Raw genomic sequence first — 12,442 nt, forward strand, 5'->3', positions numbered from 1 at the left:
GGAGCCCGATGCGGGACTCGATCCCAGGACCCTAGGATCATGACCTGAGCCGAAGGCAGACGCTCAACCATCTGAGCCACCCAGGCGCCCCTGGCCGACTTTCAATTTTAATCAAAGCTGCCCAGTTGATTCTATCTAGTCCATCCAACCTCCAGTTTATAGATGCATGAATAAGCCCAGCCAAGATCAGGAGAGCCACGTCGGCCACCCTACAGACATGTAAGAAGCAAATTCTTCATATTGCATGCCACTGAGATTTTGTACTTGTTGGTTATATAGCAGTAGCTGAACACTACAGGTGGCAAGACAGATAGGACCAAATTACGGCTCACAGAATATTGTAACATGTTTTTATAAGTCAGTAATGGAGATCAAGTTATAGAGTCCAGACAGGTAAGAAAGGAGAAAAATAAAAGAGTCAAATATGACATCATGAAAGCCAAGACAAAAAAGGGATTCACAAAGAAGAGCTTAAATATGGCAACCTATGTCCATTGGGTGAAATAAGAACTGATAAATGACCATAGGATTTGGTAAACATTTGTGACTTTGACAAAGGTAATTAAATTGAATGGTAGAGGGAAAACTCTGAAAGGATTGGGATAAAGAATAACTGGGAGATTAGGGGGAGATTTTATTTACAGACAACTCTTTTCTCAAGAGATAGATTTGTTCTCAATTTTGAATAAGAAAAATCTTTTCTTCGACACATAATACAGTAGTTAGCTTGAAGCCATGTTACTTGAATTTAAATTCAACAGTATTTCTAGATTTCTTAAGGAATCAAAGTGCTTTTTTTTGTTATCTTTCACTGTCAAACAAAAGATTTTAAATTACTAAACAGATATTCAAAGCATGCTATATTTAAAATAGTATATTATATTTGTACATATTTATTTGTAAGTAATAAATCAAATGTATGTGCATGTTAGTATTACTAATTCAACTTGTATAATGATGAAGAATGCTGGATATATATTACCACCCATATATTTTAAATATAGTGTATATTTTGATGATCTTTACTCTAATGGAAGAAGGAGAAAATTTATCTCAGGGGGGAAAAAACAACAACAAAAGAAAAACAGATTTTCACAGATGGATGAAACAATCTATGGAGAAAACTATAAACAGTGAAGAACCCTGTAGACAGATGCTGAGATTAATTTAAAGGCAGTAGATGTGAGAGGTAGTTTGAACAAAGAGTAGGCAAAGAATCCTTATTAAAAACACACACACAAAACTATACAGACCGTTTCATCAAAGCAGACAACCAGAAATTTAAAATAAGAAGGACCTGTATTCCATATCTAATAGGCCATTAGAATATAGTGTATTCACATCGAAAAACTAACAGAGCAAATATGTCTTGTTTTTTTACTAGGTAATACTTTTCACAGAACTTCCAAGAATAAGATTGGATATGCTTACACAATTTTTAATGTGGGAAAACATACATTAAGGTCCCAAAGCACACCCGGTTTGTGACATTTCTTGCTTTGAAGTACAAAACCTTTGTATTTCTGCCAAATCTACAAATCTTTCTAGCATGGCACCTCTTCAGTTTGGTAGTTATTTTGTCAGTCTGAATGCTAAAAAGGTAAATTTTTTTTAAACCACTAGAAATCAGATATAATCCCATAACTTATACCAGATGGTTGAAAGATGCATTTATAATTACAAAAAAGAAAATGATCAAATCCCTGCACTCAGTCACCTAAAATATCATCTACTCTAATATCCAGGATGCAGGAGCACAAAGCAGGGCTGGGATGGGGAGAGACTAGGGGGAGTGACAGGGTCCACACATGTGGACTTAGACTGAAATAGCCTGGGCAGAGTGAGTATTCAGGATCCTTTCAATTTGATATTCTTTATATATCTGTTCAACACTTATTTAGGGAGGTAAGGATGAGTACCTGTAAAAAGTGATGTCTTTGTTTGTTTCCACTGGAGGGACTGTCTAATGCTGTGAACGTGAAACCAATTTCAAATTCATGATCTTTATGGAGAAATCAGAGGTAACAGACATCTTTTTTCTGTTGGTGGCAACCATGGATTTGCCTGGTTTGGATCTCCCTTCAGAAAAATCTGCTGTAGAGAGCATAGCTGCCTGAGTTTCCAGAACACCTCTGTTCCTCCACAGCAGCCACACCAAGGCCATGCTTCCCCTAGGCTGCTGCAGCAATGGTGGCCAGTGGTGGCTTACTAGATAGAGCCAGGCCATTTCTGCCCGACATTGAACTCCTCCAAGGAAAGTTTTTCTGAGGACTCCTCGTGATCCTAGCCTCGATTTTTAATTGCACTTCAGTCTGAAGCTTTTCCTATCCAATCCCTCTCTCCTTTCAAAGTGTCAAGTCTGGAGTTAGAAAATAGGATCATAAATCATTTGAATTCACATAGAATGGAAAAAATATTCATTTACAGTTTTGTCCCAAGGTTATACAAACTCTTCCATTCTCTTTCACAATATACTCAAAAGAGATCTGTGCTTTCTGAATGTTTTACAGAACATGACATTGATCATCTTGTTGATAACATCAGAGTGATCAGGCAGACTCAGCATGAAGTGAGTATCCTGGAAGACTTGGTAAAACACATGCACTGAAAATTGAGAGATTCAGAGATCTTCCATTTCATTAAAAATATTAGAGTCTCCATGATCAAGGGCATGCCAGGTTATTCCTTCCTAAATTAAAAGACAAATTGCCACTTGTCTCCCTTATTACAGACAAGGAAGCATAGAATCTGCTGGAACTCTTCAGATTCTAGAGTCAAAACATTCCAACTCCAGGAATACTGCTTCAACCTACATACTGTGTGATATGGAAGGCTGCTGGCATTGAGTGAGGTCCAAAGTAGAGAAGGGCTTCACAGAAAGTCCAGATTGACTTTTGGGCCACAATATCTGGTGATGGAGGTGTTAGTGATGGGAAAAAATTCAGTGTGGAATTTATGATAAGCCCAAGTTAAAGACTCACAATGTAGGCTCCTGAGATTCTGGAACAAGGTGATGCCATCTACAGTGGATAATGATATACTTTTCAAAAAACAGTTCTTGGAATGTTATTGGGCCCCTATAAGAGAGGAAATGCTTGACCACTGATCCTGTGCCAAGTATCTGGATTCTATTAGCACCATCAAATCATGAAGATGGACAGGCCCAACAGCATCCATCAGAATGGAAATGGTACATCTGGAATTGAGCTTGGAGAAGACCAGAGAGCACAAGTAAGCTACATGAGCAGATACCCAGCCACCCATATCACCCCTCAAGGTACACAAGCAACCATCCCAGTTCGCTCCTATGTTCTTACGAAGGGGTATCCAAATGGCAAGCTGAAAGAGTAAGAAAGAGGTCTAGCTTGGTTTACTAATGAGTCAGTATGGTATATGGGTACAAGCTTTAAAAAAAATTACTATGATATAGCTACTACATTCAGGAATAGCCTATCTACTGCTGCCTCTGAATGTTCAACATGTCTACAACAAAGATAAATACTGAGCCACCAATATAACACAATTTCTCAAGGAGACCAACTGGCCACTTGATGGAAAATTAACAACACTGAGCCTTCTGTCCTAGAAGTGCCAGTGGTTTATCCTTACAGAGATGGATACTTCTCTCAGTATGGATTTGCCTTTCCTGCCTACAGAACCTGAGCCAGAAACACTACCCATGGGTTTAGTATATGCCTGACCTCAGGGATTAAATTCCACATAATATCGCATTTAACCAAATGACCCATTTTACAACAAAGAATTATGCAAGAGTGAGCCTGTAAAAATGGGACCTACTGATTATACCACATACTGCAACATTCAGAAGGTGGTCTCCTCTAATATACGGATGACCTTCTGAAGGTAATGTTAAAGTGCCAGCTTGGAAGGAAGCAATAGTCTGCAAGGATGTGGTGTCATCATTCAAGACTCAATATATATACTATATTTAGGACTCAGTACATGTACTAAATCAGAAAACTATGTATGATACTGTGTTCCCGATAAGAATGCCCTGATCTGAGAATGGAGGGGTGTTAGTAGGAATGATCCCTCTTTTTTTTCTTTTAATTTTATTTTGTTATGTTATGTTAATCACCATACATTACATCATTAGTTTTTGATGTAGTGTTCCATGGTCCATTGTTTGCGTGTAACACCCAGCGCTCCATTCAGTACGTGCCCTCTTTAATACCCAGGCTAACCCATCCCCTCACCCCCCTCCCCTCGAGAACCCTCAGTTTGTTTCTCAGAGTCCATAGTCTCTCATGGTTCATCTCCCCCTCCGATTTCCCCCTTCATTTCTCCCTTCCTACTATCTTCTTTTTTTTAACATAAAATGTATTATTTGTTTCAGAGGTACAGGTCTGTGATTCAACAGTCTTACACAATTCACAGCACTCACCATAGCACATACCCTCCCCAATGTCTATCACCCAGCCACCCCATCCCTCCCACCCCCCACCACTCCAGCAACCCTCAGTTTGTTTCCTGAGATTAAGAATTCCTCATATCACTGAGATCATATGATACATGTCTTTCTCTGATTGACTTATTTCGCTTAGCATAACACCCTCTAGTTCCATCCATGTCATTGCAAATGGCAAGATTTCAGTTTTTGATGGCTGCATAATATTCCATTGTATATATACACCACATCTTCTTTATCCATTCATCTGTTGATGGACATCTTGGCTCTTTCCATAGTTTGGCTATTGTGGACATTGCTGCTATAAACATCGGGGTGCACGTACCCCTTCAGATCCCCACCTTTGTATCTTTGGGGTAAATACCCAGAGGTGCAATTGCTGGGTCATAGGACAGCTCTATTTTCAACTTTTTGAGGAACCTCCATACTGTTTTTCAGAGTGGCTGCACCAGCTTGCATTCTCACCAACAGTGTAGGAGGGTTCCCCTTTCTCCGTATCCCTGCCAACATGTCGTTTCCTGACTTGTTAATTTTAGCCATTCTGACTGGTGTGAGGTGGTATCTCATTGAGGTTTTGATTTGGATTTCCCTGATGCCGAGCAATGTTGAGCACTTTTTCATGTGTCTGTTGGCCATTTGGATGTCTTCTTTGGAAAAATGTCTGTTCATGTCTTCTGCCCATTTCTTGACTGGATCATTTGTTCTTGGGTGTTGAGTTTGATAAGTTCTTTATAGATTTTGGATACTAGCCCTTTATCTGATATGTCATTTGCAAATATCTTCTCCCATTCTGTCGGTTGTCTTTTGGTTTTGTTGACTGTTTCTTTTGCTGTGCAAAAGGTTTTTATCTGATGAAGTCCCAATAGTTCATTTTTGCCCTTGTTTCCCTTGCCTTTGGTGATATTTCTAGGAAGAAGTTGCTGTGGCTGAGGTCGAAGAGGTTGCTGCCTGTGTTCTCCTTTAGGATTTTGATGGACTCCTATCTCACATTTAGGTCTTTCAACCATTTTGAGTCTATTTTTGTGTGTGGTGTAAGGAAATGGTCCAGTTTCATTTTTCTGCATATGGCTGTCCAATTTTCTCAAAACCATTTGTTGAAGAAACTGTCCTTTTTCCATGGTCCCTTTTACACATCATTCTGAAACACCTACTTAGGAAATTATGTTCTCTATCCTTGCAATTCTGGTTTCTGTAAGGATAAAGGACAGTTTCCAAAAAGGATACACTCTTGGGACACAGCAAGGGACACACTGAAATATAAGCTACAGTTGCCACCATGGCCCTTTGGATTCCTTATGACCAAGGACCAGCAGGCAAGAAAGGCCATCATTACATGACCAGAGGTAACTGACCCCAATTGGTAAGAGGCTGGGGTACTTTTACAAAATGTTGGTGTCTTATCTCAGGCTGTCATAATGAGATACCATAGATTGGCAGGCTTAAACAACAAAAATGTGTTTCTCACAGTTTTAGAGGCCCAAAGTCTGAGATCAGAGTGCCAGCATGGTTGGATCTGGAGAGGGGTCTTTTCCCAGCTTGTAGATAGCTACCTTCTCGATATGTGTTCACATGGCTTTTCCCTGATGCATGAGGAAGGAAAGATCTCTCTCTCTCTCTCTTCTCTTTCTTATGGGGCTACTAATCCTATTGGATTAGAATTCCACCCATAGGACCTCATTTAACCTTAATTATCTCCTAAAAGCCTTATCTCCGAACACATTCACATTGTGGGTTAGGGCTTCAACATATGAATTAGGGAGGGGACACAATTAAGTCCATAGCAAGTGATGAGGAGGAATACATGGGAAATCCAGTTGATCCACTTGGGTGTACCTCGGCACCTAATTACAACTGAAAAGAACACATGAAGCAAACCCTAGCTTGGGAAGTTAGGGATGTCTAACTTTTCAAACAAATAATTGACTTTAGAGTATAGACAACATAAAAATATGTTAGTGTTGGATAAAGTACGATTTTGGCAGTAACACCTAACGGGATCATTTATGTACTCCTTTATCTATCTAATTATAACATATTTACATCAGCATTTTGAGTTAGATTTATAAGAAATGTCTCATTTATTTATTTTAAGTTCATTGAACTCAATAAAAGTCAGTGGAAGGCCCTCATTTGGTCTGTTGCTGGGGAATTAGAACTCAATTATTTATGATATTCATTCTTTTTTCCAGGGTAAGGTAAAATGCTATACTTCTCTATGGCAGTGGCCTTAGTAAAAAAAAAAAAAAAAAAAAAAAAATCAGTTTTTGTCCTTATAGTAGCTTCCTTGTATCCATCCCTAAGCAGATGACCCCAGATGTCCCTCAGGTGTTACACACTAAACATACACAATTGAAAATGGGGCTCTGATCCTGAATGCAAGGTTTACTGCAAAGGGTGATGCTGGTAATATAGCATGGTCAATTAAGATGTATTACAAAGCCAAAAACAAAATCAATCCAATTATAGATCTCCCCACAGATATTCAGCTCTTACCTGAAGCACAAGGACATATTCTACTCACTGGAGTTTGGGCAGTATTGATTTTTTTCTTCTAAAATGTTTATTGATTTAGATATTTTGCACAGCATAAATAATTAATGTGAGTTGAGTATGTCTTATCTCAAAAATACTCAAATTCTTAAAAGCCACAACTGCTAACTATATATATTGCAAATATGATATACTTGTCATACCATATGATGATGGGGAAACACAAGAATATTCGAGTATAATACATCACAAAAGTTCAATTACCTACAGAAGAATTAATAACTATTACAGCCTATGCAAAGTATGCAAAGTTTAAATCCATTAAGTCTCAAATAGTACATTAGAGGGTAATCCCTCTGGTTTTCCCTCATACTGGTTATCATGGAGATGCCCATCTGTCATAGCCAGCAGGGTTTCTTGAAATTCTTAGGATCCATTGTTCTCATAGAAAGAGAAACATGGAGGGGGATGTTGGGTGGTTTCTGCCTTGAATGGGATGGTACATAATAAAGAAATGAGAATTCTCCCATTATGGCACTAGTATATGGGGAAAAAAGAGCACACAGACATGTGGAAAGGGTAGAAAGATACATGTGTCCTTGCTTTCCATCTTTCAAGGTGAGAATAAAGGATGTGAAAAATAAAATGGGAGAAACACCCTGAAATGGATGGGGAATTAGAATGTGCTGGCACTAGCCAGTGGCATATATTCCTGGGAAAGAAATCTCTATGTGTAGCTCAACACAGTCACATTTATCATGATGTGGAAATATGTAAAGCTCTGGAAAAAGGAAGAAAAAAAATTTTCTATAAAAGAAAATTTTTTGAAATGCCTCTCATTCCCAAGCCCTGTATGAACTATAAGGAATTCAGGTGTTTGGTATGCCTTGGTTGAAGAACCACGGAGAAACTGAGAAATTTGGTGAGTCTGCAGAGGCATGGGATCAGGACAAAGCAGCCACCATGTGTGAGGACTTTCTGACCAAGGACAAGTGGCCCTTACAAAATGGTTTTAATGGCTGAATAGAAGCAAACTTGCCTCAGCAAACTTGTCTGTTGTACATCTGAGTATAGAGTATAAGTTTGTTATCCTGTTAAAAATAACACCAAACTCTCTGATGCAGCCATGATTCTGAGCGACCAGGATAAGGCCAAATTATAAACTGATTATTTGTAGTGCCTTCTCCTTTCTTGGCCACCCACCCATTACTACAAAGAATGCTTTGGCTCCTTTGTTGTTGTAATTCATTCTAATCTAGAGCTTTTCCAATAATAGATTCAGATGTTACCCATTCCAACTGGATTTGCATTTACTAGTGAATATCTCAGATGTGGAAGACCTTCCAAGCCAGAAAAATGAGAATTTAACTTAAAAGAAGAACTGCGAGCACTTAGTTAACAATAATAGTAAATACAACTAATATTTATAGAGCATTCACTATGCACCATGCACTGAACTTAAAACTTGCATGGTTTTTGTTTTTTTGTTTTTTTAGGTTTTTTGGATAGGTTTGTAAGTGTATACCAATAAGGTAGGAATAAGATACTTTGAAGTGGAAGGTCATACTCAACTCATATCACTTGATGGTGATGAACTGAAACACAGTCTCCTCTGCTTTAGGTGGCTATATTTGTGCCAAGAGTTTGTGAATAGAACCAGCTAGTTGTTATGTGCTATGTTCTTCAGCCATCTGGCTACCTAAAGGATAGATGTGATGAAAACCTTTGTCAAGTATAAATTCAAGTATCCTCTCCAAGTCATTCAACATTTTGTGAAAGATAAAAGGTACTGGACAATTGGTACTGGAAGATTCTATTAAGGCTATTACATTAGTGAGAATGTAGAACAGTTCTATAGAGGCAGGTAAACCAAGAAATTATCTGTGAATCTTATGGGAATCAGGAAGGAGGACAGAGATGGGTCTAACCTGAATTACTTCAAATAGGTAGAGGTGGAGGTGAGTCTTTTTTTTTTTTGGAATATGAGAAAGAGGAAAGGATTTTTGTGGTTAAGGTAACCATTTCTTGAAACAAATGGTGAGGGAATTTGGAAAACAAAATGGTGAGAGGAGGGCACCTGGGTGGTTCAGTCAGTTAAGCATCTGCCTTCGGCTCAGGTCATGATCCCAGGGTCCTGCGATCGAGCTCTCTGTTGGGCTCCCTGCTCAGCGCGGAGCCTGGTTCTCCCTCTCCCTCTGCCCCTCTGCCATCCCCCCTGCTTGTGCTCTCTCTCTCTAATAAATAAATAAAATCTTTTAAAAAATGGTGAGAGGATTTCTTAACAATCATTGTTTCCTAGAAGCACATGACTCAGATAAAGATTAGCACAATTACTTCATTCTTCATATTAATGAAATAAAGCTATAAAAAAATAATATAATGTAGTGTGTTTGTGGCAATTTCTCCAAAGTTCTTGAAATCTTGATTAACCTATTTTGCCAACGGGGTGTTCTGCCAATAATAGGACTTTGTCTTTCAAGTAGAACATAAAAAAAAAAACTCAAACAGTGTTTATATACAGAGAATCCTTATTGTCACAAAGAATTTGTTAATGTTAGGACTAAACTAAAAGTATAGTAAAAGTGTATAAAATAATATAAAGAACAAGATTTCTTGGGAAAAACGGCTATTCAGATCCTCTGCTCATTTTTTAATTAGATTGCTTTTTTATTTGTTTCTGGGTTTTTTTGGTGTTGAGTTGTGTGAGTTCCTTATATATTTTGGATATTAACCCCCTATTGGATATATCATCTGCAAATATCTTCTCCCACTCAGTAGGTTGCCTTTTTGTTTTGTTGATGGTTTCCTTCACTGTACAAAAGCTTTTTATATTGATGTAGCCCCAATAGTTTATTTTTGCTTTTGCATCCCTTGCTTTAGAAGACTTATCTAGAAAGATATTGCTGTGGTCAATGTCAGAGAGATCACTGCCTGTGTTTGTGTTTTTTTTCTAGGATTTTTATGGTTTCAGGTATCATATTTAGGTTTTTAATCCATTTTGAGTTTATTTTTATGTATGGTGTTAGCAAGTGGTCCAGTTTCATTGTTTTGCATATAGCTGTCCAGTTTTCCCAGCACCATTTATTGAAGAGAGTGTCTTTTCACCATTGTATATTCTTGCCTCCTTTGTTATAGATTAATTGACCACATAAACATGGGTTTATTTGGGGGATTTCTATCCTGTTCCATTGATCTATGTTTCTATTTTGTGTTAGTACCATACTGTTTTGATTACTATGGCTTTGTAGTATATCTTGAAATCTGGAATTATGATACCTCCAGTTTTTTTTGTTCTTCCTCAAGGCTGCTTTGGTTATTTGGGGTCTTTTGTAGTCCCATACGAATTTTAGTATTATTTGTTCTAGTTCTGTGAAAAATACTGTTGGTATTTTGATAGGGATTATACTGAACCTGTAGATTGCTTTGGGCAGTATGAACATTTTAACAATATTAATTCTTCCAATCCATGGGCACGGAATATCTTTCCCTTTGTTGGTGTTGTCTTTAGTTTCTTACATCAGTGTTTTATAGTTTTCATAATACAGTCTTTCAGCTCCTTGGTTAAGTTTAATCCTAGGTATTTTATTCTTTTTGTTCCAATTGTAAATGGAATTATTTTCTTAATTTCTCTGTCACTTTGTTATTAGTGTATAGAAACACTACTGATTTTTAGGTATTAATTTTGTATCCTATAACTTTACTGAATTCATTTATTATTTCTAGTAGTTATTTGGTGGAGTCTTTAGGGGTTTTTTTTATGTACACTATCATGTCATTTGCAAATAGTGACAGTTTAACTTCTTCATTATTAATATGGATGCTTCTGATTTATTTTTCCAAAGAAAACAAACAGATGGCCAACAGATAACATGAAAAGATGCTCAACATCACTAATCATCACGGAAGTGCAAATGAAAACCCCACAATGAGATATCTTATACTTGTAAGAATGGCTAGAATCAAAAAGACAAAAAATAACAAGTTCTGGCAAGGATGTGGAGAAAAAGGAGCCCTTCTGCACTGTGGATGAGAATGTGAATTGGTACAGTCACTCTGGAAAACTCTATTGAGGTTCCTAAAAAAAGTAAAAATAGAAATATATGATCCAACAATTCCACTACTGGATATTTACCCAAAGAAGATGAAAATGATAATTTGAAAAGATATATTCACCTTTATGTTTATTGTAGCATTATTTACAATAGCCAAGTATGGAAGCAAGTCAAGTGCCTATCTGTAAATGAATGGATAAAGAAGATGTGGCTTAATACAATGGAATATTACTCAGCCGTAAGAAAAGGAATGAGATCTTGCCATTTGAAACAACATGGGTGAACTTAAGAAGGTATAATGCTAAGTAAAATAAGCCAGACTGAGAAAGATAAATACCATATAATTTCACTCATATGTGGAATCTAGAAAACAAAACAAATGAATAAATGAACAAATTATAAGCAGAATCAGACTATAAATACAGAGAACAAATTGATGGTTGCCATAGGGAGTGGGTGAAAGGATGGGCAAAATGGGTAAAAGGGAGTGGGAGATATATACTCCCAGTTACGAAATGAATTAGTCATGGGAATAATAGAAACAGTATAGGGAATATAGTCAATGATGTAATAGCGTTGCATAGTAACAGATGGCAGTTGCACTTGTGGTGAGCATAGAGTAACACATAGAGATGCTGAATCATGTTGTACACCTGAAATTAAGGTTAACATTGTGTGTCAACTATCCTCAAAAAAATGAAAAGATAAAAGAACAGACTCTAAAGAATGGAGATAAATTTAAGAAAATTTTAAATTTATGAAGTTAAAATTGAAATTTATAAAGATAAATGAAAATTAAAAGGCAGAAATAGAGGAGGAGAATGGGGAATGGGAGAGTCAACTGCTAGTGATGGGTTTTCCTTTAGTTCCGTACTCTTTCATATTAATTAATCCCCATGAGCCCATTAGCAGCCTCATTCTTAAAATATGTAAAAAAAAAAAAAAGAAAGAAAGAAAGATAAAGATATATACGTATATATCAGTGTACTCTCCCCCAAAGAAGGTAGAGAAATCTAAAGGCATTGAATCTTAATATTATTTTAAAACTTAAAAAAAAATTCAAACCATCTGCTTTATGGTACAGAACTTGGTCAATGGACATAGTTCTCACATCTCAAATTTTAGGGCAGGATTTCTTACAAATGATATCCTCTTCCTAATTACACAAACACCTGCCATTATACCGAGGCTAATTAGCAATTAGTAAAACAATTAAATCAGTTTGGCTTCCCTACTGTGTTCATAAAATTTTTCAAAATCAGGACAAATGTTTAATTACTGACGGTAAGCTCAATACTATGTATCTCAGTAGAGATGATGATCCACAGGAATGAACTCACTGCTAAAGACAGTACAATATGAGTGAGGAGACCTCATGTCCCAGTGCAGCATTTCTTGTCTTTTTGCCTGTCCAATCTTTTCTAAATAAAGTGTTTCAACTCAAAACTGGCATTTATTTTTCCCATATTTG

General features: G+C 37.1%; 1 protein-coding gene, 1 long non-coding RNA gene and 1 pseudogene across 2 annotated transcripts in view; 2 read left to right on the plus strand and 1 right to left on the minus strand.

Moving 5' to 3' along the window:
* KCNH7 (potassium voltage-gated channel subfamily H member 7) overlaps positions 1-12,442 on the minus strand; it is a 639,535-nt gene that overhangs the window by 601,068 nt on the left and 26,025 nt on the right. The window lies entirely within an intron of this gene.
* Positions 1-12,442, plus strand: part of LOC118552072 (uncharacterized) — a 230,351-nt gene that overhangs the window by 87,936 nt on the left and 129,973 nt on the right. The gene's annotated exons all lie outside the window — the stretch shown is intronic.
* The window catches only part of LOC118552073 (4-hydroxybenzoate polyprenyltransferase, mitochondrial pseudogene), a 28,730-nt pseudogene continuing 19,441 nt past the window's right edge, over positions 3,154-12,442 (plus strand).

This window comes from Halichoerus grypus, chromosome 4 (genome assembly GCF_964656455.1).
Source record: "Halichoerus grypus chromosome 4, mHalGry1.hap1.1, whole genome shotgun sequence".
NCBI classification, from domain to species: Eukaryota; Metazoa; Chordata; class Mammalia; order Carnivora; family Phocidae; genus Halichoerus; species Halichoerus grypus.